At 45.2% G+C, this 27,528-nt stretch overlaps 1 protein-coding gene across 3 annotated transcripts in view; it reads right to left on the reverse strand.

Annotated features, from left to right (window-relative positions):
• TRAK1 (trafficking kinesin protein 1) overlaps positions 1 to 27,528 on the reverse strand; it is a 480,308-nt gene that overhangs the window by 364,364 nt on the left and 88,416 nt on the right. For all 3 annotated transcript variants that reach the window (XM_086941750.1, XM_086941749.1, XM_086941747.1), the window contains exon 2: positions 16,827 to 17,127. The gene's annotated coding sequence lies outside the window, so the exon portion shown is untranslated. The remainder of the gene's footprint in view (positions 1 to 16,826; positions 17,128 to 27,528) is intronic.

The following is a 27,528-nucleotide window of genomic DNA, read 5'->3' on the forward strand; positions in this document are numbered from 1 at the left end:
ACTATACCATACATATGTATACAGTGTGATCAGAGGCAAATACTGACATTTGGGTTCGGTCTCATTAGAGTGAAGAATGCAGCTTACCTCTGGCCAACAGAAAAGCCTCGCATGTGCAAGTTCTAAAACAGAGAACGATTTGTAATAAGATGACAATGTTCAAATAAAAACAGATGAAAAGTAGACCTATTTCAACATTAAACACCCAATTAGGAAATTCTAACAAACTAATGTATCCAGTAAAATATACTAGCGAGAAATGGGTGCCTTTTTACCCAAATCGGGTTTTTGATAAAAAAATGTGTTAAAAATTAAAGCGTGCGCCTTTTCCGATCTAGAGATCCAAGTACCCTTGAATAATGAATGAAACCGAGCAGCCTGCAAGGACAGGACTTGACTCAAGTTACCGTTCCTTCTTCGTAAAATAGTGGACACTGCCATCTACTGTTACAGACGGATAACATCGAAAACTATGCTTCTTTCTGCATGCTATCGGACGGAAAAGGTTCCAGATGTGCACCCTCTAACAAAATCCACATGATTTCCATGAACATTTGTAAACTGGCAGCTAAAAGCGATACTTAAACAAGCATTTACAATGCAATGGTTTTGCCTTTGTTAAAGTTAGAGCTATTGGCATTGCTCTTGACATTATTTTTATTTTATTTAGGTTTTGTTTTAATATAAATACATGGCATTGTCATTTACAATGCCACTAGCTTTATCTCTCGCAAATGACAGACAAAAACACCCACACAATGCCCTTCCACACACACAGCCACACAGAACCCCCCACACACACAGCCACACACAGCCCCCCACACACACAGCCACACAAAGCCCCCCACACACACAGCCACACAAAGCCCCCCACACACACAGCCACACAAAGCCCCCCACACACACAGCCACACAAAGCCCCCCACACACACCCACACAGAGCACTCTACACACACTTACACAGCACAAGCAGGCAACAGGGGCACACGGAGGCACAAGCAGGCAACAGGGTCACGAAAACGGAGGCACAAGCAGGCAACAGGGTCACGAAAACGGAGGCACAAGCAGGCGACAGGGGCACGAAAACAGAGGCACAAGCAGGCAACAGGGGCACGAAAAAGGAGGCACAAGCAGGCGACAAGGGCACGAAAACGGAGGCACAAGCAGGCAACAGGGGCACACGGAGGCACAAGCAGGCAACAGGGGCACGAAAACGGAGGCACAAGCAGGCACACGGAGGCACAAGCAGGCAACAGGGGCACACAGAGGCACAAGCAGGCAACAGGGGCACACAGAGGCACAAGCAGGCAACAGGGGCACACGGAGGCACAAGCAAGCAACAGGGGCACACGGAGGCAACTGCCTTGGGACTGAGGACGCCGTGAAAATGGGGCATGTTATAGCGCCATAATTCTGTGAGTACTGACCCCCCTCCTTAAGGTGTGGAGCTCTCGGCACTGACCACTCGGCCGCCCGTAGCACAGGACACTGGTGGGCGTCATCACTGTACCAGCCCTCTCTTGGAAACTGGGAGCCCCGGCTCGTGCTGCTCTGCGGGGACAGGGTAGGTGGACAAATTCTGTCCGGGCAGCGAACGAGGGTGCGGCGGGCCTGCTGTTGCCCGGATCCTCCTGCTGAATACTGTGAGGAGCGAGGGAGCTCCGAGTGACCAGCCTGACACTACCTCACAAAGACTGAGGGCGGAGGAAGGTGCGGTAGTGGGAGCTGTAAGAGTGACATACACCCGACTCTCCAGGACCCCCTGAATGCGCCGCCGTGCACATCGGTCGGCTCACCGGCCCCCCACGCAGCAAGGGTCATACACGGATGCACGCTTTTGAGGGGTGCTGTGTGCTCGTCCCTGCCGCTGCCTCATGGTGTTTGCGGACGACATACACCCCATTCCACGACAGGGCCACCAGGGGAGGGGGCGAGAGAGAAGGAGGGAGAATCAGCGGGAGGGAACGGACAGACGGAGAGCGGGATGGGGGGTGCCGGGGCAGGAACGGACACACGGAGAGCGGGAGGAGGGGTGCGGGGCGGGAACGGACACACGGATAGCGGGAGGAGAGGTGCGGGGGCGGGAACGGACACACGGATAGCGGGAGGGAGCCTCCCCTAGCCCCAGCACGGAGGGTAAACAAACAAAGCACTCACCTGGACTTCGTTGTCACGGAATGACGAAAACAAACGCACGGCTTCCTTCTTCTGTGGCCACTCCCATCCTTCTGTAGCCACGCCCACGGAAAAAAACACAGGAACGCCTCCCAATCTGGTCCGCGTTGACGGACAGATTCGGCTCCCAATGGCTAGCCTCCATTTATGGAGCTAGCCAATGGGAGCCTGGGGCGTGTACCCGAGTCCTTATTGAACTCATGAGGTTTTTTAGCGCATGCGCCTCGCCGAGGCAAAACCTAAAAAGAGCGCAGAAGGAGACAGGACCCTGGGGGAGGACAGTGGATAAGAGCTTCAGCAGAATAGGAAATATAATCAGGTATAATACAAGATGAACGTCACAAGCCCGCTTTGAAAGAATACATATCTGAGAAATAATGTAGATAAGGAAGCCAGAGGCGCAGTATAATTGGGAGGTTAGGATTTGCCAAGCAGCAGATGCGTAGAAAGTAGAGGATTGCTATTCTTCAAGACACACCAAGGTCACCAGTAGTGTAGCATTGATGTGAAAGCGTAACCAATGATAACATGTGCACCGGAGATGCATTTTCGAAACCACGTGATTAGTCGTTTTTGCAGAAAGTGTTGCTTTTGATAACAATGTTGTTCGTAGAAGATGTTCATTGATTATGTAAATGTGTTCCATATTCACAATTATAAGAAAACATAAGAAGCTGTGTGTCACACTAAATCGAGGATCAGATTCCAGGGGCATATTATCAAGAACAGCGTTAAAATTATCGCCGGTTTAGCACCACAAAACTGCTGCTAAAACAGCGATATTGGGCTTGATAATATGCAGTGGAGAATTCCAATAGAAGCCCATGTTCACACCAGATCATGGACTTCTATTGGAATTCTCAAGGGCATATTATCAAGCCAATTATCGCCGTTTTAGCAGCAGTTTTCTGCCGCTAAACCGGCGATAATTTTTAAAGCCGTTCTTGATAATATGCCCCTTAGTTCTTTAGAGCTGACTGACCTTTCGCGCTTGTTTTTCTTTATATTAAAGTGTGTACTATTTTGCCAACAGAAATCGTCATTTTTTCCCTTGATTTCGGCAATCATACTGTTGTGTGTTGAGTCCTGACCCTCATACTACATTGCTGAGAAGACTGTCACTGCTCACTATTCGTACTACTGAGTGTCAATTGCTATGGGGTTGTACTTGGCTCGGTTTGCAGAGCAATATTAGGATGGACCCCGGAGACAACAGAGGGAAACAAACTCAACCCAGGCAGTTGAAACACAGTGACATGGAGTCTGACACCCACAAATCTCTGCTGAATTTACCAAGAGATATTTCACGTAGGAATATTGCAATAATACTACTCAGAGACACGGAGATTTCTATCAGTTCCCATCTCTATTTCAGCCAATAGTATATATACAATAAATCGAAAGCAATGTTTATAAGGTTAACAACATTTTATGCAAAAAGCATATGTAAAATTATTACAGCAGATATTAACATAAATGTGGCTATTATAAATGGTCACAGAGTAAATATGAAAACAGACCACATCTTAACTTAAATTAATTCTATTGCTAATAAATACTATTTAATAATAATAAGCACTAAAAGAACTGCCATTGTGAGGTGTGGCTAGCTTAGTATTCAACAGCAGTTTTGAAATAGGTCTTCTATTAAAGAAAGCACATTCTAAAATGAATGTGATGTGGATGGTCACGTGTCATTGTTAACACTCATATTAGACTGGTAAATTAAAATAATAAAACGATACGGGCAGGATTGGAAGGGGTGGGGGAAGCAACACAGAAAGCGAGGAGCCGTGGGGAAAAGTTGAAGGGGGAAAAAAACACACGGGCGAGAGAGCTAGAAAACACACACACACCCACAGAGTAATTTAAGAAAAATATTAAAGTAGTTCCTTGAATGAAGGCAAGGTCAGCAGGATTTCCTGGATGAAAAATGGTCAATGTAACTGGTCTGTCGGCTGAGGTACATCTTGGGGCCCGGTATCGGTGTGTGTCACGTCCTCTTAAGTTGCAGCCACTGGGACATCCAGAATGAGTTATCTCATGTGGTCTGTAAACCGCATCATCCGATAGACCAGTAACGCCTTCAATACTAGGACAACCTTAAGTTGTGAAGAGTTACACTCCTAAAACGATTACTTCAAGCTTTGCAGAGAATAGGTTGGCAATGACAGAGAATCGTTTTTAGCGTTTAGTGTTGGCAATTGTTTTCTCACTCATGGGCTGTTATCTCTCGATCATGAAGAAGCATAGATAAAGTTTGCAACATTTAATCTTTGTGATTCCACGTTTATCTTTATGGAAAGGCCTTAAAAATATTGTGTAATGTTATGTGATGACCAGTCCTTCTGATGATCACTATTTTTAATGCGAGAATGTTTACAATATGATTATATAAAACTAGGATGTACATTTCTCCAAAGTTCTTACCATCCTGAATTCACACCTTGTAAGGGACGGGTGCAATACCATCAAGGGAATATTTACACCTCCGCCTGCCCCACCGCCCTGATCCGTGCATCACCGCCGCGACCCGGGACTCAACCGCTAAGAAAACACACCGCCAGCGGCCCGGGACCCGTGAGCAGCATCGGAGCGGCCGCGCTGGGATTGGCTCGCTCAGGGAGGCTCGTCTGAGAAGGACGCGCTGCCATTGGTCCACCTCCAGGGTCTACACGAAGGAGCTGCGCTCCTATTGGCCGAGGACCGGAGAGGCGTGCGGCGTCATCAGGGGCTCGTCCCGAGAGCCGCGCACGGATTGGACGCACGCCTGTGCCCCTCGAGAAGAGGCGCTGCTGCCGGGGAAGTCCTCCTGCCAGCCCCTGGGACCTCGCGTGACTGCTGCCTACCCCGCGTGTGGCGAACTCGTCACCAGAGATCCCCGACTGTTGTGGGGGCATAACGAGGAGCAAGGGGAAGGTGACCGGAAGCGCTGAGAGCGCAGGAGAGACGTGGCGGAAAAGCACTCACGCAAGCAGGAAGGCGGGTGCCGGCTCAATGCCGGACCAGATTCGGGGGCGTTCCCGAGGACAGGCTTTCGGCTGACGTTGCCAAAAGCCAAAAATTCTCGGGAACGCCCCCGAATCTGGTCCGAGATTGACGGACGTCCCCTCCTCCCAATGGCTAGCCTCTATTTATGGAGCTATCCAATGGGAGGAGGGGGCGTAGACCCGACTGCACATACAACTCATAAGGTTTTTTGGCGCATGCGTACTGAAGTACGCATCGCCAGTCAAAACCTAAAAAGAAGCTGCCTCGACTAATGCAGGAAAAAAAGGATTCTTGCTACACTGCTGTTCTACATCTTGAAAGAACCTCCTCGAATCCTGCACTGTAAGCAGAGGCATACATTGTAATTGTAGATATACAGTGCTTACGACCCCTGACGAGGCGTCCAAGCACTTTTTCGGCGAGCAGCACATTACTAAGGAACCCTGCAACAGATTACCAACCAAGCGCCCATCACAGATGAGCGTCCACAAACGCTCGAGCCCTGGCTATACAAATCAAATGTGTCGCTCACTGTAACCAAAATACAGTCATCGCCTTTCGCTTTCTTTTTTAGGTCTGAGCTACAGACAGCTTTAGCAGTCTATAGGCAGAGATTCACTGCTTCAAATATATGTGCTGCAGTGGCCTTTAGGTCAGCTCTTGCTCGTGATTGGATGACTTTGCTGTCCATACCAATTGAAGAGGTCTATCCCCACCTGGGGATCGAGGTCGACAACTAACTACCGACGTCCAACCAAGTCAACTTAATTACCTCTTCCGACTTCCACAACCTCAAGATTCTCAGGGAAATCTGCAGGTGGCTTCTTCTGGAGACCTGCCAAGAAATCAGCAGCACACTTATCACCAGCAAACTAGGCTACGGAAACGCACGCTATTTTTGACTCTCTACCCAGCGCATCAAACACCCCCAGAATGTTCTGAATGTAGCAGCCTGACTCAGACTCCTAGTCTGCCACCTCGCACCCACATATCCACTCACCTCAAAGACTGGCTTCCCATCCACAAGCACGCCCTGTTAATTATTACAACTACTCACACAAACCTATAAAGCACTGCACAACTTGGGTCCCACCTTCCTGAACAGCTGATCCAGCTTCCCCACCTTCACCAGACACCTCCAGGCAGACAGCCGCCTGCTTACAGAGACGGTGATTACACTTTGGCATACCTGGCTCCTAAAGCCAGGAACAAGCTAACCCCACACATTAGGGCCGCCAGCGCAGCACTAGAATTCAAGGAGAAATGGAAAACTAGCTCTTTGGATAGGCCTCAGCCAGGGCAGCACTAGCTTCTCATCAGTAACAGGATACCTTCCTTGGAGAGCTGTGCACTTTACAATTAAACATAATATAACATAACATTAGTGTGATGATGATTCAATGGCTTTCCTTATTCCTTTTTTCCTGCCCAAGAGCATTTCAGGCTCACATGAGTCTTATTGGATGAGTTATATCCTTCCACTGCTGACTTGTGGGGAAAGTTTTGGTCTCGCCTACTAGATTTCCAAAAGCCCTGATGTGTGCTTAGCCTGCCCATTGCTTTCTTGCCACTCATTGCTTCACTTCTTAGTAGATGCATTTCCTTGTCCATCTTGTTTTTCCATTCCCTGGAGCATAGACTTTTTTTTAACAGCCTGTTGACTGGCAGACCTGCGTCCATTCATTGCTCATTTTTAGATTTCTACTTTCTTTTAAAATACTCCTTTTTGCTTCTTGCTTAAGAACTCCATCAACGTGCATGTGTTTTCCAGATCCCTCCCTCTTGGTTTCTCTCCACAGTGCCAAATACCCATCTCCTGTGCGCTCTGCTTGCTCTCTCCCTCGTGATTGCTCACTCTCTCTCCCCCACCTACTTCTTTGCTGAAACCTCCCTACACGATCTGTACTGCTGTCTCCCTCAGGGCCTTCTCTAACTGCCCTCATGTTGCTCTCTCCATCATGTGCTACATTTCCCTTGGCTTCAATTTTAGGTTTTGCCTGCACAGCGCTTGAGCTGTGCTTGTGAAATCTATTGTTGTTGGTATGAATCTTAAAAGGGGCTTTCATTCAGCCACCTCTTTTCTGCTTTTTCATTGGTACCTGTGCTTGCCACTTACTTTTTCTCCATTTTAATTGGTTGTAGCATATTTTCCTGCATTTACAAATCAGTTTCCAGTAGCCGAAATACTGTTAACATGCGCTTTGGTGGAACTCGTTTTTCATAAAGCTGTGCCTCTTTCTGCTTTTTCGTCTTGTAGCAAATTTATATAGCAATTAATCACCCAGAGAAATTAAATGATTGTTCCAGATCACTGGATGTTGCAACGCCAAGACTCGAATCAAGAGCCCCAGTTCAAACATGAGAGCAGCACAGGGATTGGCTTGAGCGAGTTGCTTTGACTCTCCGCTCAGGATAGGGAGTCTGTGCTGTTTCTCCATCCCAAACTGTTTAATACAGCCGGGTTGGAAAACCTAAGTGCATATGTGTGTTTGGCTGGCCTAAGAAGCCCAGCCAAACACACATGCGCACTTACAGTGCAGGAACCAGTCCTCCTCCCCCTCCCATGACCCAAGCCCTCCCTCCCAGCACAGGCTTGCTGAGCCGGCAGGAGAAAAATAAAACAAATGTAAAATATAGTTTAAGTTTTCAGGAGCCAGTGGGTGTGACGCTACTCCGCCATTGCAGAAGAGCCGCAGCATATATATCGGACATGTATGTCTATGGTTAATATATGTTATATTATCAAAATTAGTTTTCTCAAGTATGCATCATATCAAATAATATTGTTTGCCTTTGACAATGAGGTCACCTTATCCATGTTCCTTATAGGAGACAGGTTTGCCCTAACAAGCGCAGCTACTCACCATAAAAGGGGTTGCAAGGTGCAGAGGGCACGGCACGAAGCTCCCAGAAGATCACAGAGCTCCGTCGAAGAGCTAGGTCTTGAGCTCCTTCAAGAACTTGGAGTGTGATATAACAAAATCTCCAAATTCGGTGTATGATGTGTTTGTTAGACTTGGCATCCTTGGTGTGCGTTCCCTGACTTTTGCCTTCTGGCCCCCTGTTTTGCTGACTTCGTTTTTGCTGGCTTTAGGACTCTGACGTTATCACTGCTAACCAGGGTTAAAGTGCATGTGCTCTCTACTTTAAACATGGCTTATCCACAATTGGCATATTTAATTTACTTATGAGTCCCTAGTGAAATGCACCACACATGCACAGGGTCTGCAAATTAAATGCTATTAGTGGGCCCGCAGCACTGATTGTGCCACCCACTGAAGTAACCCTTCCAACATGTCTCAGGCCTGCCATTGCAGTCTACATGTGCAGTTTTAAACTGTCATATCAACCTGGCAAGTTAACCCTCTTGCCAGGTCCTTATTTAATACATATAAGCCACCCCTAAGGTACGACCTAAACAGCCCAAGGGAAGGGTGCAGGGTATTAAAAAAGAAGGACATGTCACAGTATTGAAAAACTCAAATTAGTTTTTAACTACTCCGAGGCCTATCTCTCCCATAGGATAACATGGGGACATTGGGATTACCATAATACATTTTATAAGTGTAATTTCCTATTGGGAAGAGATTGGACCCCAAAGTTTGGTGTCTCTGGAATCATCTTTTAGGATCACAACTTATGGTTACGTCGGATTTTACGTTGTAATTCTGAAAATGCCATTTTTAGAAAGATGGCCTTTTCTTACTTTAGCCATTTAGTGCAGTCTCTGAACAGACGTCTGGGGTGGGTGACAGCTGGGCTTTGCGCATTCCCTCTAGACAGCCACACACGACGGGGAGCTAAGGTGTGACTTGAAGGGCCATCCACATCCTGATGGGCCATCTTGGGAACAATGGGAGGGAGGAGCTGACCCTTACACCTGAATAGGATGTGTCCTGTTCCCTACACAAAGGGCTGCATACCCCCTGTAGTGAGTCTGGATCCAGCGCAGGAAAGGCATGGACTCTGTGAACTTCAAAGGCATCTCTTTGAAGTCTTCCCCACTTCAGAGGCACAGTTTCACTTATGAGCACAGAAGTACTGGACCTCTGACACCACCAACTCCGAACACATCTGGACCTGTAGATTCTCTGCCAGGAAGAAGGACTGCTGTGCTGCTGAAAGGTCTGCCACTCTGCTGGACTGATTCTCTGCTGTGCTGACCTGCTGCCCTCTTGCCTGCTAGTGAGAAGGTCTGGACCGGCATCTCTCCAACCCAGAACCCAGAGTGACTCCAAGGGCTTGCCTCCTGTTTTGAACTCTCAGGGATATCAAAGACTTCCACCTCACCTTGCTACAGCACCTGGACTCTGCCACATGATAGTCTAGCCCTGCCAAGTGGTGTCATCCAGTCCTGGATTCTTGGAAGTGGGTATAAAGTGCTGCTCCAGCTAAAATCCACGCATTTATGTCATCGTGCATTTCGGAACTGGCACATCACCATTCCCGACGACGTATCGCCACTTTTACAATGATCGACCATGACCCATCACATCTGCTGCGAGGTCCCGCGGCAACACATAGGCGACTGTGCAGCACATCGACCACTGTTCCGACACATCCCCGACTTTGACCAGCTCGGAACAAACGCATCGCCTTAATCCTAAGGATCGACATAATGCTGGCTCTGTAGTGTCTGGGAGTGTGACTGTTTGATGTATAGTAATGCTGAACATTCTAGCATCAACATATTTCTTAGCAACTCCACTAGAACCAAGTAAGACCTGGAGTGTCTGGAAGATGGATTTTGTCCATAAAGTTCTTGTTGTTGTTGTGCGAGGCCCAGGGACTTTTAGACATAAATGACAAAGGTTCTCTTGAAGTAATGTCTAAGCAGAGAGCATTTGCCGGTCTTAGAAAGTTTGCTATTGATATGTAATAAGCATGAGAAAAGGAGAATTAATATTTTGGTTGGCCACATCGAGCACATCTATACTACTATTATAAAGAGAGAACACAAACCTTTTGGCAAGGTAAACTCGGGAACCACAGCGCCAATCCACACACCCGATACATTGTAGAAATTGTCAGGGTGTGCAGATGGACATAGGCTATAAAAAATAAAAATAAAACGTACATTTAAAAATATAACTTTAAAAAAAAAGTAGTGGCCTGAAAGTAGCGCCGGCCGCGACGCTGCTCTGGCCGTGACGTAGCGCTGGCGACGTGCGCGATGACTAGGAGGAGAGACATGGAGCTGCGGTGAAGTGAGCATGGAGCTGCGATGAAGTGGGGAGCGCGGGCGCGTCATGGCGAAGAGGAGCGGCGGTGAAGTGAAGATCGCGGGAAGGCAGCTCAGGTAAAGTAAATGCTAATTGAAATCAGGGCGTGAGGGAGTCGGGCCGGGAGGGGGGCGGGAGCGGGTGTGCACAGAGGGACAGGCGGGAGGAGTGGGGGCGGGAGGGAGTCGGGAGGGAGTCGGGCGGGAGCGGGTGTACTGCCCCCAGCCCCTTTCTGCCCCAGGCAACGCTGGGGCGGGCTGCTAGTTTGTAATACAATTTGTTCCCACTATTCCTGGGCAGGATCTACATAAAAGTGGGCGGGTTAAGGACCCAGAGATGGGTACTTTCTACAACTGCTGAGACAGGAGCTTGTTTTCATGAAGGTGTTTAGTCATAACATTATAATGAATATCTCTAGCAGCACGTGAGTGGCTTTTAATAAGGAGGGTGTAGAGAAGTTAAAAGATCAGAGAGATAAATATGTAATAGAGCCTTTGGAGGTAACAGCTAAATTCTTATACGGTGTGACTATGGGCAGATTTGAGGTTTTGATAGATAATTCCCTGTTCTCCACAGAGAATTAGCAACTCTTCTGGGAAAAACAAATTGTTTTACACCAAAATTGAGCTGCGTCCTTGATATTAAGATTTAAATCTGTTTTCTATCCAGTGTAGCAATGAAAAGAGTTAAAACAACTGGATAATCGTATACTAGTTAGGGAACATGGATTTCAATATTAATGGATCAAGATTGCTATGGATCAAGAAGCTATTTTCAACTGGAATCTTTGTGTTGCTACAAAGGTTTAAAAATTATGTTGCAGATGTCATTACAGGGCAAAGCAGCACTATTTAAAATTATTTCCCTACCCAGATTCTTCTGTGTAACATATAGCACACTGTTCTGGATTCCTTACTCCCTCTTCTGACACATAGATACACTGTTGAGGACTTTGTTATGTGGCATGGGATTATCTCATATTGCAGCATCAAAAGTACAACATGCTGGGGCGGGGGAAGCACAAGAGTCTCAGGTGCATATGTTTATGTTCTATTATTGTTTTCTCATTCCTTTTATTGTTTTATTTTATCAATCCTTGGAAGATCAGGGGGGGTTACAGCAGTACTATTTCTCTGGAGATTAATTGTATTCATGTCTGGCCCTCCAAGTCACTATTTGCCCAAAAACTCAATAAAATCTGTGGTGAGAAAAAAAAGTATAAATGCTGTACTGAAAGGAGGCATTGCCCCATCACACTGTATCGGGAATTATTGGGCGACTCAAATGGCAGCTTTCAATGAATTAGCATATAAATCCCAGGATCAACAATAAGTTAGAATGGACAAATTAGACATGTGTCAACACACATATCTACATTATTGTATTGAGGAACAATGATGCTCTACCAGGAGCAAGAATCGTTGTAATTAAGGCCAAGCAAACAGCTGAGAAAACTACAGTATGGAAGGAAAAGTGACAAATGTGACCACATTGTGGTGTGGTGTAGTACATCTCTAGGCGAGAAGGCTTTAGGAACTGAGATCTTATAAGTACTTGTAAATTGAGAAACAGTGGAAACTGCAGGAAAAAAAGTTTGGTAACCCCCAAGATGAATTTAATATTCTGCACCAAAATACTAACAATACTTGCAACAGAAACATGCTCTGACGGAACAAGGAATATACTGGAAAGACAAACAACCCCACTAGCAGCCACAGTTTTAGTTGGAGAAATAGAAAGATGTGTGGGATCAAAAAACAGAAATCATTATAACCTCTCTAATGTGCTCTCATCTCTTGGAGAAAAATGGATGATAGATCTGGGTAACGTAGAGGCCTAGTACACCCAAATAAAGTATCTATCCAATGAACCTTTAGGTTTATTGAACTCAAAATCTTGGGTATTTTCTAGAGGCCACTGCGTTTTCTCCCTTATGTTTGCCTAGCTACATGTAACACCTAGCATTTGCTTTGCGCACATTATAAAAGAACACGCTTCTTTTTGAGCCATTTATTTATTTTACAAGTAAGCAGCACATGTTTTGTTATTTAGTTCTTCTGCTGGTATTCAGATGGAACTTTTCATACAAGGCCGAAAAACACTGAGCTCCGTTTTCTCTGTGGTCGGACACTAACTTCTAGACATAATAGAAAAATCCAGCTGCTGTTTTGAACATGTAATTCTTCTCATATAAGCTGGGACTTGTCGTTTTGAAAACAGAGAGGACACATTCTCACAGAGCAAATGTCCAGAGACGAGAGAGCAGCTGCCTGAGATATAAAACTACCTCCTATGTATGCCAAGTATGGGGTCCCCCACTAATCCCAGGGATCTATATTATAAAACTGTGTTTCTATAGTGAGGGTAGGCTTAGGAAGATCTGCCTTTCAATATGATAGAGCTTTTTATTGTGTACAGTCTGCTGAATATGATAATCACATTTTGACCTGTATATGTCTTAATTGCAGCACAGTTATTACAAAATAGAGCACAATAGTTTCAATAAATATTGTAAGCTCTTTTCAATTCTCTTTTGAGTTTATTGTGGATACGTATGAGTGAGTAAACGAAAGGTAATGGCCTGCTACCACGATTCCTGAGAGGGTCTACACTGTTGTGTTATGAGGTGCCAATTTACTTGTTTCTCTGGAAAGGTTAGGAGAACAAGTAAGGCCCTAGGAGATACTCTGGATGGGCCCAGAGGTACTGATGTGGTATGGTGTCTCAGTTCCTACATACTGCTGTTCTGTAGTCCCATGGAGAGGTCTTCTTCTAAGCAGAATCACTGCAACAATCTTATACAGAATATACTATCACATCGTTCGACTCCACTGCATGGGTTTAGTAACTGAACTCACATATATAAGAGGTCGAATTGAACTCTGGTCATTTCACTACACAATCTTGGGCTATATACCAATACAAAGCTTTTGGGTAAGAGTACATATCAAACGACTTGGGGTTCTGGAGGAAAATATCTGCCTAGTGCCTCCAAGGTGATAATACTTAGATTGAGCAGTGAGAGGGGAGCCGACACAGACTAAGTACCAGATGCGGTTATACAACATGTAATAATGGTTGTACTTAAAGCTATCGCTAAGCAGTAGGGCACACACACAATTCTGTTAGGAATACCGGGAAGAGAGGAATGCTCTGGTATAAGATTATCGAAAATCAATGTACAAAAAAAGTTGATGCTCAAAGAAATGAATGAAAATGTGGAAAGAAAGGGAAGAAGAATCATAAGTCTTATTCTTTGACATTAATGAGCACATAAGACTGAAAAATGGACAGTGATCCAAATCCCCCTTTGTTGAGTGGTGATGAACAACACTGCTTTTTGTGGAATTGGATTGAGTTCATGGGTATTTGTCAGTTGTCAATATTATATGTTCACTATTACTGTATAATTTGTTTTTAAAAATACAATTGAAAGATAAAAAAATTAAGATTAGACATTTTTTGTTATACTGCAGGGCGGATTTAGAGTTAGAAGGATGAAAGTGGACATTTTGTCTAAAAGCCATTGAAAACTTTGAACACAAAAGTACAAGTGAGTGGGCAAGCAAAAAAAATATGTGGAACAACATCCCACGGGTAGCTGTGCAAGACATCAAGGGAAAGTAATGGGGATTTACAGGAATGGCTTAGCATTACGTGGGTTTTGTGAGCAATTTTCCAACCATGATGGTAAATGTATATGTACATATGTATGTCTTGGTATTTCTAAAGCACAAATCAGGTTGGCTAGTAATGGAGCGCTGCAAAAAGAGAAATCACCAGTTAGGAACCATCTGGAAGGAGGGACAGAGGGTGGCCATAAAGTTAGTGTAAGTGTGAAAAGTCCCCCGATCTGAGGTAGTGATCCTTGAGACGGTGAAGTTATGTTTATTCCTGAATTATAGGAGGGTTGGTGCTTTCTGATTTTGTAGGAGTTGTTGTTGTTCAAGATCCTGGGGTGTAAGGCAAGAAGGCTTGTTTTCCTTGTTTTGTACTGTTTAGTTTCTAATCTGATGATGTCAGAGCTCCCCACTTGGCGATATTATCAAAATATTGTTAATTTTTTTAATTTAGACAGGGGCCTTGGTGTAGAGGGCCTTCTAGTGATGCAGCTGGTCTTTAAGATGATCTGGGATTGCAGAGGGGGCTAGTATAGCTTCTTTAGTACGTGGGTCAGTGGTATGAATTCTTCAACACCTTGATAAGTAGTGCTGCTGCCTGAAGGATGCCTTTAAAAGGAGCAACGGTGGTTTCCGGGACACTGTTGAGCAAGGCGTCGCCACACAACAAAACGAGAGAGACCCCTCAAAACGCCAAAGGAGACAGGGTTGCAAGAACAAAAAAACAATAGAACTACTATATGCAGAAATTAATAACTATCAAAAGTGCATACTGTACAAAAATGAGTGCAACATATAGACATACAAATATAATATATTTATACATTTTGACCAAGTAAAACTCATAAAACATACAAAACAAAGACACCATTTAAGATTTTTTTTAGCAAATTATATATTTTTCACAACACTTTCCATCACACATCATGAGATCTTGAATTCATATTCAAAAAAAAATATTCCAGAAATCAAGTGTGGCAAGAAAAGTACAAACTATGCCTCTGGCTAAGTGGCAAAGGACTAGGGCTTGAACTGCCACTGCAAAATGTTCTCATAAGAGAAAAGATTTCACGTATTTCAGGAAAGTTGGAAGCCGACAGTTTGGTCTTTTTGGCAATGCATTCTTTGAGTGAGAGGTTCGAGTCGAGGGTGCATCAGAGGCATTTGGCCAATCTGGTATATTGTGGTATGAAGTTTGTTAGGATGAAGGAGGAACGCTAAGAATGAATCAGAAAATGTTTGTTGTTTCTCGTAAACAGGAGAAATTTAGCCTGCTTGGGACAAGGGCAGGAGTATACGCCGGCAAGTCACCCAGCTAGATGAGGTCACCCAGGGACATCCAAGACCACCTGTACCTGGAACACCAGAGTTCCAGGTGCTTGCCAATGCCAGTGTGCCCCATGAGAATGGGCTAAAGATGGTATACAAATTAAACACATTACAGTCTAAGCACTTCATTTATAAAAGATAGCACCTTGTAAAGTAAACATTAAACAAAGGATATAAAACACAAGCTGATCAGAGTGGAAACGTCCTATCAGGAAAGAAAACAACCCTCTCCAGAAATACAAGAAAGGTATGGCATTCTATTATGTTAAGAAACAATTATATTTCTTCTGCGAAATGGAACTCCTCTCTTGGAGAATGTGTTAACTCCTTGACAAGGGGCTAGTATTGGGTTATGTCTGATTAGGGGTTTAATAAAGAAGGCAAACTGATAGTTCATAGAGTTCAATCCCTTGGGCTTTAATTTGCTGTAAATCCAACATTATTGTTATTAGTGCAATACATTTGTTCTACGGTACAGAGGACTGAAACAAAAGGGCCCTAGATACAGGCCCCAACCACAGTGCTGATCTTGGGAAGAAATTGTAATGCAGGAAGGAATTAGCAGGTGTGCTGATTAGAGTGTGGGCTGAGAGAGGCAGGTCAATGTGCATGGTCCGTTTAAGGGGTCAGTGACGAAGACTGGTGAGCAACGGGTTCTAAATCTGTACACAAGATTTTCCTTCAACTCATTTTCAACACACTTCTTTTTCATATAACTGTTCAGCTGGGAGGAGCATAATTACCCATTCCTTTTTGCTACTATGGAGGAAGGGGAAGTGGAATAACACAAGTGATATGAAGGATGAGCGCAGCCTATCAGAGGGATTAGCGTTGTGTTCAATTATCTAGATCCAATACCAATGGAGGGCTATCCTAAATATAATAAGAAACGAGTGCCTTGTTACTTTACACTGCTGGAACCATATAAAAGGCTGATGACGTGGATGATTGTTTTTAAACCAGCAAGGAAATAGAGTGAGGAAAAGATGAAGATACAACTAGACCAAGCTTGAAGGATAGAGACAATTAGAAGTGGGAAAAGGGATTTGGAAAGGTTTAATGGGTGAGGGTGAAAAATTCACGTATGTGTCACGCCAGGAACTTTATAACAAAGCAGGGTAACCAAAATACTGATTTAGTAACAAATATACGATATAAATTGATGTATTTGTTGCCCTCATAGCGAAATAAAGGTCATTCAGGCTCTTAACTGGATATTATGTGGATACAACTTACAGGAGAACAAACATTTCTCAAGATGGATGTAAAGGTGGAAAACATGGAAACCGATAGAAACCCACTGAAAATAGAAAATACTACATTCAAATACCTTGAGATTTTTAAAGCAAGAGGAGACAGCTCCATATGATGCACTTTAAGCCACAACCTGAAGTACGATAATTTAATTGGATAAAAAGGCTATCTTCAACATTAATATCTACTTGGCCTCTCCTTTTAAAGCAGACATTAATAGATAAATAGCACATACCGGTAATGGTGCCGGCATCCCGGTACTCCCTGGGATCTGGATCATCTCCTGCTTCGATGGCTTCACTTACATACTGCTCTTCACGAAGGCCCGCGTCACAGGCTAAGACTGCATGGCCATGAAGCTCTGAGGGGGGCACAGTGGCGGCCAAAGTGTCTTCGAGCAAAGCTGTGGCGTCCAGCTTGGCAGGTTTCACCGGAGCGGGCACACTGCCATCAGGGGGAGCAGTGCTGGCGGCTTAGTCCCTGGCACACTGGAATACAGTTCTTCCCGAGCATCGGACTTTTGTCACCAAATGTATCTGGTAAAGAAAAGAAGGAGTACATCATAATAGCTTCTGCACCTCGTACATTTGGTTTTTAACATCGCTGAATGAGCTCCATTTTGCCTCGACCAAGCGAATGCAAAAACACAAAGTTGAATATCGTTTGCGGCTTAGGGATTACAATTCTTCATTAAAGATTCTTCTATCTACCAAAAATAACTGCATTAAACTTGTACAGGGTGTCCAACATCGTTTCATAAAAGTGAGATAATACAGCTATACATCAGCTCAGCTTAGGTATGAGCGGTGACTATTTTCACATTCAACTTGTAGGATGTATCTGCTCGCATCGTGGAATCTCTTTCTGGCCACACTACAAAGATTCCCAGACAGCAGTGACATCTAATGGTGGCCATAGTTAATAAATTTGAGGTCTACCCAAACACTATAATTGTGTGAAATGAATGTTAGGCTTGAAACAGCAGACTCTTAATTAAGCTGCACTAGAGATTTATATGAAGACAAACTAGATTAACTCACATGAATAATGACAAAACTACGAAACAATTTGGTTATAGGGGAGGAATTCCCCCATGGTAGAGACATTATTAAGTTGAAACAAAATTAACTCTGCACTCTTGCCTTTGATGAGACCATCAGGTGTTTATTACAGCATTATGTTGCTGTGCAGAAGTGAAATTGAAGTTCAGAATGACAACAATTGATTGGCAAATAGTTCAAATGACCTACTGCCACTGTGGTGATCAGGGAAGCGGATTGTTTTTAATAAGACTTTCTCGTGGTTAGCTCTAAAATGTATGTTCATGAAGAATGCCCTCTTCTGAATGGGCAAGTAGGTGGCAACCAATGCCTAAGCATGTTGAACATACTAACCTTCATTTCACTGTTTCACCAGAGACAGACGAGGGCTAAGATGTGGGGCGCAACCTCATGAGCTTTAGATCACAAATCTTACAGGACCCATGACAAGAACTCTCCAGGTCTTTTGTTACCGATGAAGGGGTAGTCTTGGACAGCGGTGAGCCCAGTACTATGGGTCTGCTAAGTGCGAAGCATAGGTTAAGTGTGTGGTGGGGTGTGAAAGTTTTGGAAATGTGTTAAACAGTAGGTGTGGGTTGTGCATGTAGTCTGTTTGGATGGGTTTAATGAGTGCAGTGTGTATGCACATTTAATCTGAGGTGATTAATTCGTCGGTATTTTAAGTCAGCCATATGAGAAGTGTGAGCACAAGTTTTAGTGATATAGCACATAACAATGGACACTTTCGTATAAAGTTTCAGATTTTGAGAAGTTTGAATGCATCTGCTAATCATATTTTAAGATACGATATCACAAATCTGTATGTAGCTATAACTCACCCCATGGTGCGCCTGTATTTCTCCAAATTTCCTTTTACATCTTTACTCTCAGCGCTTCTATGTTTCAATCAATTAGTTTCGAAGTAACTTTATTAACTTTGCTAAGAATTTCTGTTTTCTTTATGCGAGTATGCAATTGAGGACAGGTTTTCCTACACTCTCAAAGTTTTGGCACTATTGTGTACATGAAAAGTCAAATAATAAGTTAAGAACTGCTTCCAGATTGTGATCTGTGAGCTTGAACAGAGAAAGGGCGATAAGTGTATACCTTGCAGGACACCTTTGAATTGAATAGACCCAATGCAACTGAAACGCTCCTTTTTGTTGATTCCACAGCCCGTTTGTGCTAAAAAGGTAATGGATTTTAAGAAAGCAACATTAAAAGATGAAGAAAACAAGGCAAAAGAAAGGACTAAAAGGTGTGTTGGGCGGGAAAAGCAGAGGCTATGAGGAGCATTGTCGGAAGAGAGAGGAAAACTAAGATGCTGGATTCTGAGATCCATGACGCTATATGACCTGTGCGGGGATTCGTTTCGCCATGTTTTGAAGCTTAGTTTTGGATAAGAAAATGGTCTGTTCAGACTGTTGGACAATGCAGAAAATGTGTCACAGTTTTCCTTAACAAAACGTTCTGTGAACTGTATCGTCTCAAATAGAGAAAAATCCACTCATGTATATTAAAAACATTATTAAAAACGTATTATAGTAAAAATGTGGCCCCCTAGGTTAATGGAACCTTGCAGTTGTATGACAGAGTTGGTAGGTGTTGCTTTGTATGGAAGGTGTCAGAATCACATACCCAGTGTACGAATGCCAGGATCCTGCAGGAAGCATTCTCCCCGCCATTAGAATGGAACCTGGATGGTTGCGGTGTGCCCTGGGATTATAAGACCCTCTTATCCACTTCTCACTTTACACTTAACTATGATTGGCCAAGCTTCACCCTGATCCCTTTCAAATTAATGACATTCCTGTCCCTGCACTAACCACAATTCCTGAGAAAGGATGAGTCACCACACACCAAGGTCTTCCTGCCAAAAGGCCCATGCCATGGTGTGCAGTGTGCATCCGTTCCTAAAGTGTATGTAAGCGCCTCTCCAATTCAAGGTATTGCATTTCTCTTGAGAAGTGCCGGTACTCTCTCTCTCAAAATAAATGAGTGCCGGTACCCCGTACCGGACAGTACCGGCCCATTTAAAGCACTGAGCTTACCCCTGGTCCTGGGCAGTGGGACGGCCACAACGGCAGCAGTAGAGGAGCGGGCATACACTTTAGGAACGGATGCACACTGCAGCTCATGGCATGGGTCGGATGGAACTCTCGCCACCCACCCTCAGAAGGGCGTGAGCGGGGAGACCCAGGTTGACCCTTCCTGAAATGGAATACCTTCCTCGCCTCCCTCGGAGGGAGTGAGAAAAGAGGGGGCGGAAAACTGACGCAAAACACCCAATCACAACCCCCTGTGTGGGCCCATCTGGCTTTTGATATATAACATGCATACAGCTACACAACAAAATAATACAATAAATGCACAGTTAAGAGTTCACAGACACACCTATAGAACGACGCCATTCTAACGTGGATCCTATACATAAGTGTTCTGTTGGGTCTTCAAATGTACAGTAGCCGTCTCACCACCGCATAATTAGAAACGCTGACAGAAGTTGTTCGGCAGCTTCCTACGTTGCAGACAATGGAGGCATTCTTACTGCGTGCACACGGACAGTTTGACCTTGACTGTGCTGTGTGGGTCCGGAGCCTTTCTCAGTCCGTCAGCACAGGGGACGCATTTCAACCTTGACATAAGAAGCCGCAGGAACGAATACAGAGAAAGAGCCATTCTTGGGCGCTATAAATATATAATATAGCCTATCAGCGGGAGAGCAGCGATGCTGCGCAGTTTCTTTCAGTTGTCTTCTGGGCATCAGCTGCAGCGTAATTCTGCACACAACCCGCGGCAAGTAAAAGGCACGCAAACGGGGGGAGCAGGGTTTAAACTTCGACAAAGATAGAGGGCTCTGAGCGCGGCAGAAGCTGCAACGGTGCGCGCAAACCAGCAAATGACAAGTCCTGATGAAATGACGACTCCGCTTCGTACCCCGTATTTCCGGTGCACAAATGTAAACAAGCCCCTGAGACCACCGCAATGATCGGCATGTCTGGACCCGAGTGACACAGGAAAGAAAGAAAAGCGGCGCCATGACCGTGTCCCCATGTATTCAAACAACGCAACGTAGTGCGAAGAACATGCAAGAAAAAAGCCAGCCGAGCCGCGGTATGTTTTTAAATGTATTCCTCACCAGTGACACGGAGTGATGCGGCCTGGAGGTATCTCCTGTTTCCAAGGAGTCCAACCTGGGCTGGGACAAGGAGCTCGAGCAGAAGGACCCGCTCTGCATGTGACCTTCGCCGTCATGTGCGTGTATTTCTGTGCTGGCAGCATGCTCAGTGGAGCACTGCAACCCCTGGCAGCGATTTTAAAAGGGCCTATGAATAGTTAGTTCCTCGACTTGTGCAATGGGACAGAAAGCAGCACTCTTTAATAGCTGGGACACTTATACCGGCACTGCACACAGCTCCGCTCCCAGCCAACAACTGACGAGCAATTTTAAATCCACTGCAAAACAAAATTTCCAGTTCTTTATATGGAGAACTCCATACCAACACCCAGGGTGTTTCTAAGCGCTTTAAGAATTAGGTGGCTGTGACATCTGAGGCACAAACAGATAAAAGACCCTGTGTAGCGCTAGGAGGAAATTGGGCAACAGACAAAAAATGGCATGTGTCGCCTCTGCCCAGCACTCAACTAACCCGCATTTGGAGGTGGGGGAGGCCAGTTATTTCGGCATAGAAACCCCAATCAAAACTATGCAATGAGGCATCCAGAAGCTGGGATGGTATCAGAAGGGTAATCCCAAGGGCACACAGCATAGGGTGTCCTTCAAACACTATAGCATCTTTTTTGCCATATGGCTTCGCATTGCAGGCAAGGAGCAGATGTTAACTAAGCCCATGGTTGACCAGAAGTTATGGCTGTGTGGGTCTGGTCTTTAAAGCGGATTTTCAAAATTGCCAACTAGTTACGCACCACTATATCTCTGATGGGTCACGGTATCAAAGGAATATCTTGTTAAATATATATTTTACACTTATGTTTATTGCATTTTCCAGATTTCGTCACAGCACATTATCTTCTATAACAAATCTAATGAGTTCGGACATGTATGTATAGGCATTTATATAGCGCACTACTTACCCGTAGGGTCCCAAGGCGCTTCGACCGCTGCGAAACCCTTCCTGGCTTCCCTGAGAGATGGTCCCTTAATGGGTATCTCCAGGGTGAGACCAGGCATCCCCGGCGGTCTGGTGGGGCCGTTAGTGAAGATGAGGCAAGCTAATGCCCAGAGTTGCCGAGTGTGATCGCATATCAGAGTGGGCACCGAGGCGAGAGAATTATCGAGTCCGCTGACCCTGGTCCAGAAACCTGCCGCGCCGGGAATCGAACCCTGGTCCCGGGCCGTCCTCTGCTCTCGGGTCTGCCGCCTCTAACCAGTGAGCCACACTACTTCACATGAATTACAAAAGTGAGAAAAAAAGTCACATTTCCAGGATGTGCATAAATCTTTTACAAATTAGAGGTTTGGTTGTCAAAGGTGCATGAGATATTAATCGCGGACACCTCAATAGCAATCTTTGGAGCCATGCACACAATAACAAAAATAGTAGTTCTCCGTCTCTTCTCCAGCAACATCCTTCTGACCAAGAAAAAGAAATAGAGTAGCTAGTGACTCAACCACCCATAAAGCACTTTGTGTTATATTTAAATGATATGGATGTGCTATATAAATTATGTAATACAATCCAGGTGGAAAATGGATGGTCGCTATGCACTCAACATGTGTAGCCCCTTTAATCCAGTCAACTGCAGAATTGTATCTGAATGTAGAATTACAGTTCTGTAGACTATGCTTTCAAAGATTTGCACTAGTCAGATTGGCACAGCAATGCAGAATAGAGAGCCCTGGCAGATGCTAGTTAAGCTTGTCCTGCACACTGTGTCAAGAAAACACATGCTTGCCCAGAAGTTCAGGCTGTGTGGGCCGAGTCCTTGAACTGGATCTTCAAAATTGACAATTAGTCCGTGCACCATTTATGTCTGATGGGTGATGGTGCCAAGGAAATGTTTTGACAAACAGACTGTAGCCTTCAGGTTTATTAAATTTGGAGATCCCAGGTTTGACATGAATTGCAAACCTGAGAAAAAGACTCCTGTTTCCAGAACGTGCATAATTTGTTCATGAAGTTAGCGGCTTCTCTGTCAATGGTACATGAGAAATAAATGCCTCTGTAGTGTAGGATGTAGGGGTTGCATCATTTATAGAATAGTCAATCAAAAGACATACAGTACAAGAGTACCTCAACAAAGACTTAATAAACAGAAGTACAAAAATATATCTTAGACTTGTTGGGACCCCTGAACGAGCGGAGATGGTGTGTGATCCCAAACTCTGACTAATTTAATAAAAGTGTGTTGAACAAAGAGGAGGATATCAATCTGGACGCTGAGGTAATGAACCCATGCACTTTCTCTATTTCAGAATCATTCTAGTACAACCCCACAGTGATGTCTGATTAACTGAGTTCCTAGGTTAGGAGTAGATTTTTTCTCTGCCTTTTAAACATAACCAGCTTTATGCACAAAATGTGTCCATATGTCCCAATTGGTATGTTAAAGTTCATCTCTGACGCAGGCTGACACCAGTCAAAAACGTTAGTATTTAATTAATGATTACTGGTGTAAGTCTAATGGGGTGGTGAGAGTTAAACTTGCAGGACTTAGGCCTCCACTTAAAAATGTATAACTCTCACGCCCTAATTCAAAAATCAAGACTTCAATGCACGTTATTAAAAATTTAAAGAAGCCGAAGAAAGCCCCGAAACCAAGAGTGCTGCTTTACAGTTTGGCAGCATTTAGATTTCACAGTCTTATGTGTGCGCGACATAATTGTGCTTTTCTTAGACACACATCGGCAGAGTTTACTCTCCCTACACCACATTGTGCCTGTAACATTCACTGCATCTTCAACAAGCATTTACAATGCAATGGTCTCGGCATCATTAAAGGTGGAGCTATTGGCATTGCTCATAACATTTCTTTTTTTTCTTTAAATCATAAATAGATGGCATTGTCATTAACATTGCCAATGCACAGCACTCTGCACTCAACAGCACACACCACTCTGCACTCAACAGCACACACCACTCTGCACTCAACAGCACACACCACTCTGCACCTGCACCCACTGCTCTGCACACTCACTCTGCACTCACTGCTCTGCACTCACTGCTCTGCACTCACTGCTCTGCACTCACTGCTCTGCACTCACTGCTCTGCACTCACTACTCACTGCTCTGCACTCACTACTCACTGCTCTGCACTCACTACTCACTGCTCTGCACTCACTGCTCTGCACTCACTGCTCTGCACTCACTACTCACTGCTCTGCACTCACTACTCACTACTCTGCACTCACTGCTCTGCACTCACTACTCTGCACTCACTACTCTGCACTCACTACTCTGCACTCACTACTCTGCACTCACTACTCTGCACTCACTACTCTGCACTCACTACTCTGCACTCACTACTCTGCACTCACTACTCTGCACTCACTACTCTGCACTCACTACTCACTACTCTGCACTCACTACTCACTACTCTGCACTCACTACTCACTACTCTGCACTCACTACTCTGCACTCACTACTCACTACTCTGCACTCACTACTCACTACTCTGCACTCACTACTCACTACTCTGAACTCACTACTCACTACTCTGCACTCACTACTCTGCACCCACTACTCACTACTCTGCACCCACTACTCACTACTCTGCACTCACTACTCACTACTCTGCACTCACTACTCTGCACTCACTACTCTGCACTCACTACTCTGCACTCACTACTCTGCACTCACTGCTCTGCACTCACTACTCACTACTCTGCACTCACTACTCACTACTCTGCACTCACTACTCACTACTCTGCACTCACTACTCACTACTCTGCACTCACTACTCACTACTCACTACTCTGCACTCACTACTCTGCACTCACTACTCTGCACTCACTACTCTGCACTCACTACTCTGCACTCACTACTCTGCACTCACTACTCTGCAATCTGCACTCACTACTCTGCACTCACTACTCTGCAATCTGCACTCACTACTCTGCACTCACTACTCTGCACTCACTACTCACTACTCTGCACTCACTACTCACTACTCTGCACTCACTACTCACTACTCTGAACTCACTACTCACTACTCTGAACTCACTACTCACTACTCTGCACTCACTACTCTGCACTCACTACTCACTACTCTGCACTCACTACTCACTACTCTGCACTCACTACTCACTACTCTGCACTCACTACTCACTACTCTGCACTCACTACTCACTACTCTGCACTCACTACTCACTACTCTGCACTCACTACTCTGCACTCACTACTCTGCACTCACTACTCTGCACTCACTACTCTGCACTCACTACTCTGCACTCACTACTCTGCACTCACTACTCTGCACTCACTACTCTGCACTCACTACTCACTACTCTGCACTCACTACTCTGCACTCACTACTCACTACTCTGCACTCACTACTCACTACTCTGCACTCACTACTCTGCACTCACTACTCACTACTCTGCACTCACTACTCACTACTCTGCACTCACTACTCACTACTCTGAACTCACTACTCACTACTCTGCACTCACTACTCTGCACCCACTACTCACTACTCTGCACCCACTACTCACTACTCTGCACTCACTACTCACTACTCTGCACTCACTACTCTGCACTCACTACTCTGCACTCACTACTCTGCACTCACTACTCTGCACTCACTACTCACTACTCTGAACTCACTACTCACTACTCTGCACTCACTACTCACTACTCTGCACTCACTACTCACTACTCTGCACTCACTACTCACTACTCTGCACTCACTACTCACTACTCTGCACTCACTACTCACTACTCTGCACTCACTACTCACTACTCTGCACTCACTACTCTGCACTCACTACTCTGCACTCACTACTCTGCACTCACTACTCACTACTCTGCACTCACTACTCTGCACTCACTACTCACTACTCTGCACCCACTACTCTGCACTCACTACTCTGCACTCACTACTATGCACTCACTACTATGCACTCACTACTCTGCACTCACTACTCACTACTCTGCACTCACTACTCACTACTCTGCACTCACTACTCTGCACTCACTACTCACTGCTCTGCACTCACTACTCACTACTCTGCACTCACTGCTCTGCACTCACTACTCTGCACTCACTACTCTGCACTCACTACTCTGCACTCACTACTCTGCACTCACTACTCTGCACTCACTACTCTGCACTCACTACTCTGCACTCACTACTCTGCACTCACTACTCTGCACTCACTACTCTGCACTCACTACTCTGCACTCACTACTCACTACTCTGCACTCACTACTCACTACTCTGCACTCACTACTCACTACTCTGCACTCACTACTCTGCACTCACTACTCACTACTCTGCACTCACTACTCACTACTCTGCACTCACTACTCACTACTCTGAACTCACTACTCACTACTCTGCACTCACTACTCTGCACCCACTACTCACTACTCTGCACCCACTACTCACTACTCTGCACTCACTACTCACTACTCTGCACTCACTACTCTGCACTCACTACTCTGCACTCACTACTCTGCACTCACTGCTCTGCACTCACTGCTCTGCACTCACTACTCACTACTCTGCACTCACTACTCACTACTCTGCACTCACTACTCACTACTCTGCACTCACTACTCACTACTCTGCACTCACTACTCACTACTCTGCACTCACTACTCACTACTCTGCACTCACTACTCACTACTCACTACTCTGCACTCACTACTCTGCACTCACTACTCTGCACTCACTACTCTGCACTCACTACTCTGCACTCACTACTCTGCACTCACTACTCTGCAATCTGCACTCACTACTCTGCACTCACTACTCTGCACTCACTACTCACTACTCTGCACTCACTACTCACTACTCTGCACTCACTACTCACTACTCTGAACTCACTACTCACTACTCTGAACTCACTACTCACTACTCTGCACTCACTACTCTGCACTCACTACTCACTACTCTGCACTCACTACTCACTACTCTGCACTCACTACTCACTACTCTGCACTCACTACTCACTACTCTGCACTCACTACTCACTACTCTGCACTCACTACTCACTACTCTGCACTCACTACTCTGCACTCACTACTCTGCACTCACTACTCTGCACTCACTACTCTGCACTCACTACTCTGCACTCACTACTCTGCACTCACTACTCTGCACTCACTACTCTGCACTCACTACTCACTACTCTGCACTCACTACTCTGCACTCACTACTCACTACTCTGCACTCACTACTCACTACTCTGCACTCACTACTCTGCACTCACTACTCACTACTCTGCACTCACTACTCACTACTCTGCACTCACTACTCACTACTCTGAACTCACTACTCACTACTCTGCACTCACTACTCTGCACCCACTACTCACTACTCTGCACCCACTACTCACTACTCTGCACTCACTACTCACTACTCTGCACTCACTACTCTGCACTCACTACTCTGCACTCACTACTCTGCACTCACTACTCACTACTCTGAACTCACTACTCACTACTCTGCACTCACTACTCACTACTCTGCACTCACTACTCACTACTCTGCACTCACTACTCACTACTCTGCACTCACTACTCACTACTCTGCACTCACTACTCACTACTCTGCACTCACTACTCTGCACTCACTACTCTGCACTCACTACTCTGCACTCACTACTCACTACTCTGCACTCACTACTCTGCACTCACTACTCACTACTCTGCACCCACTACTCTGCACTCACTACTCTGCACTCACTACTATGCACTCACTACTATGCAC

The sequence above is a fragment of the Lissotriton vulgaris genome, chromosome 10 (assembly GCF_964263255.1).
Source record: "Lissotriton vulgaris chromosome 10, aLisVul1.2, whole genome shotgun sequence".
In the NCBI taxonomy this organism is placed as follows: domain Eukaryota; kingdom Metazoa; phylum Chordata; class Amphibia; order Caudata; family Salamandridae; genus Lissotriton; species Lissotriton vulgaris.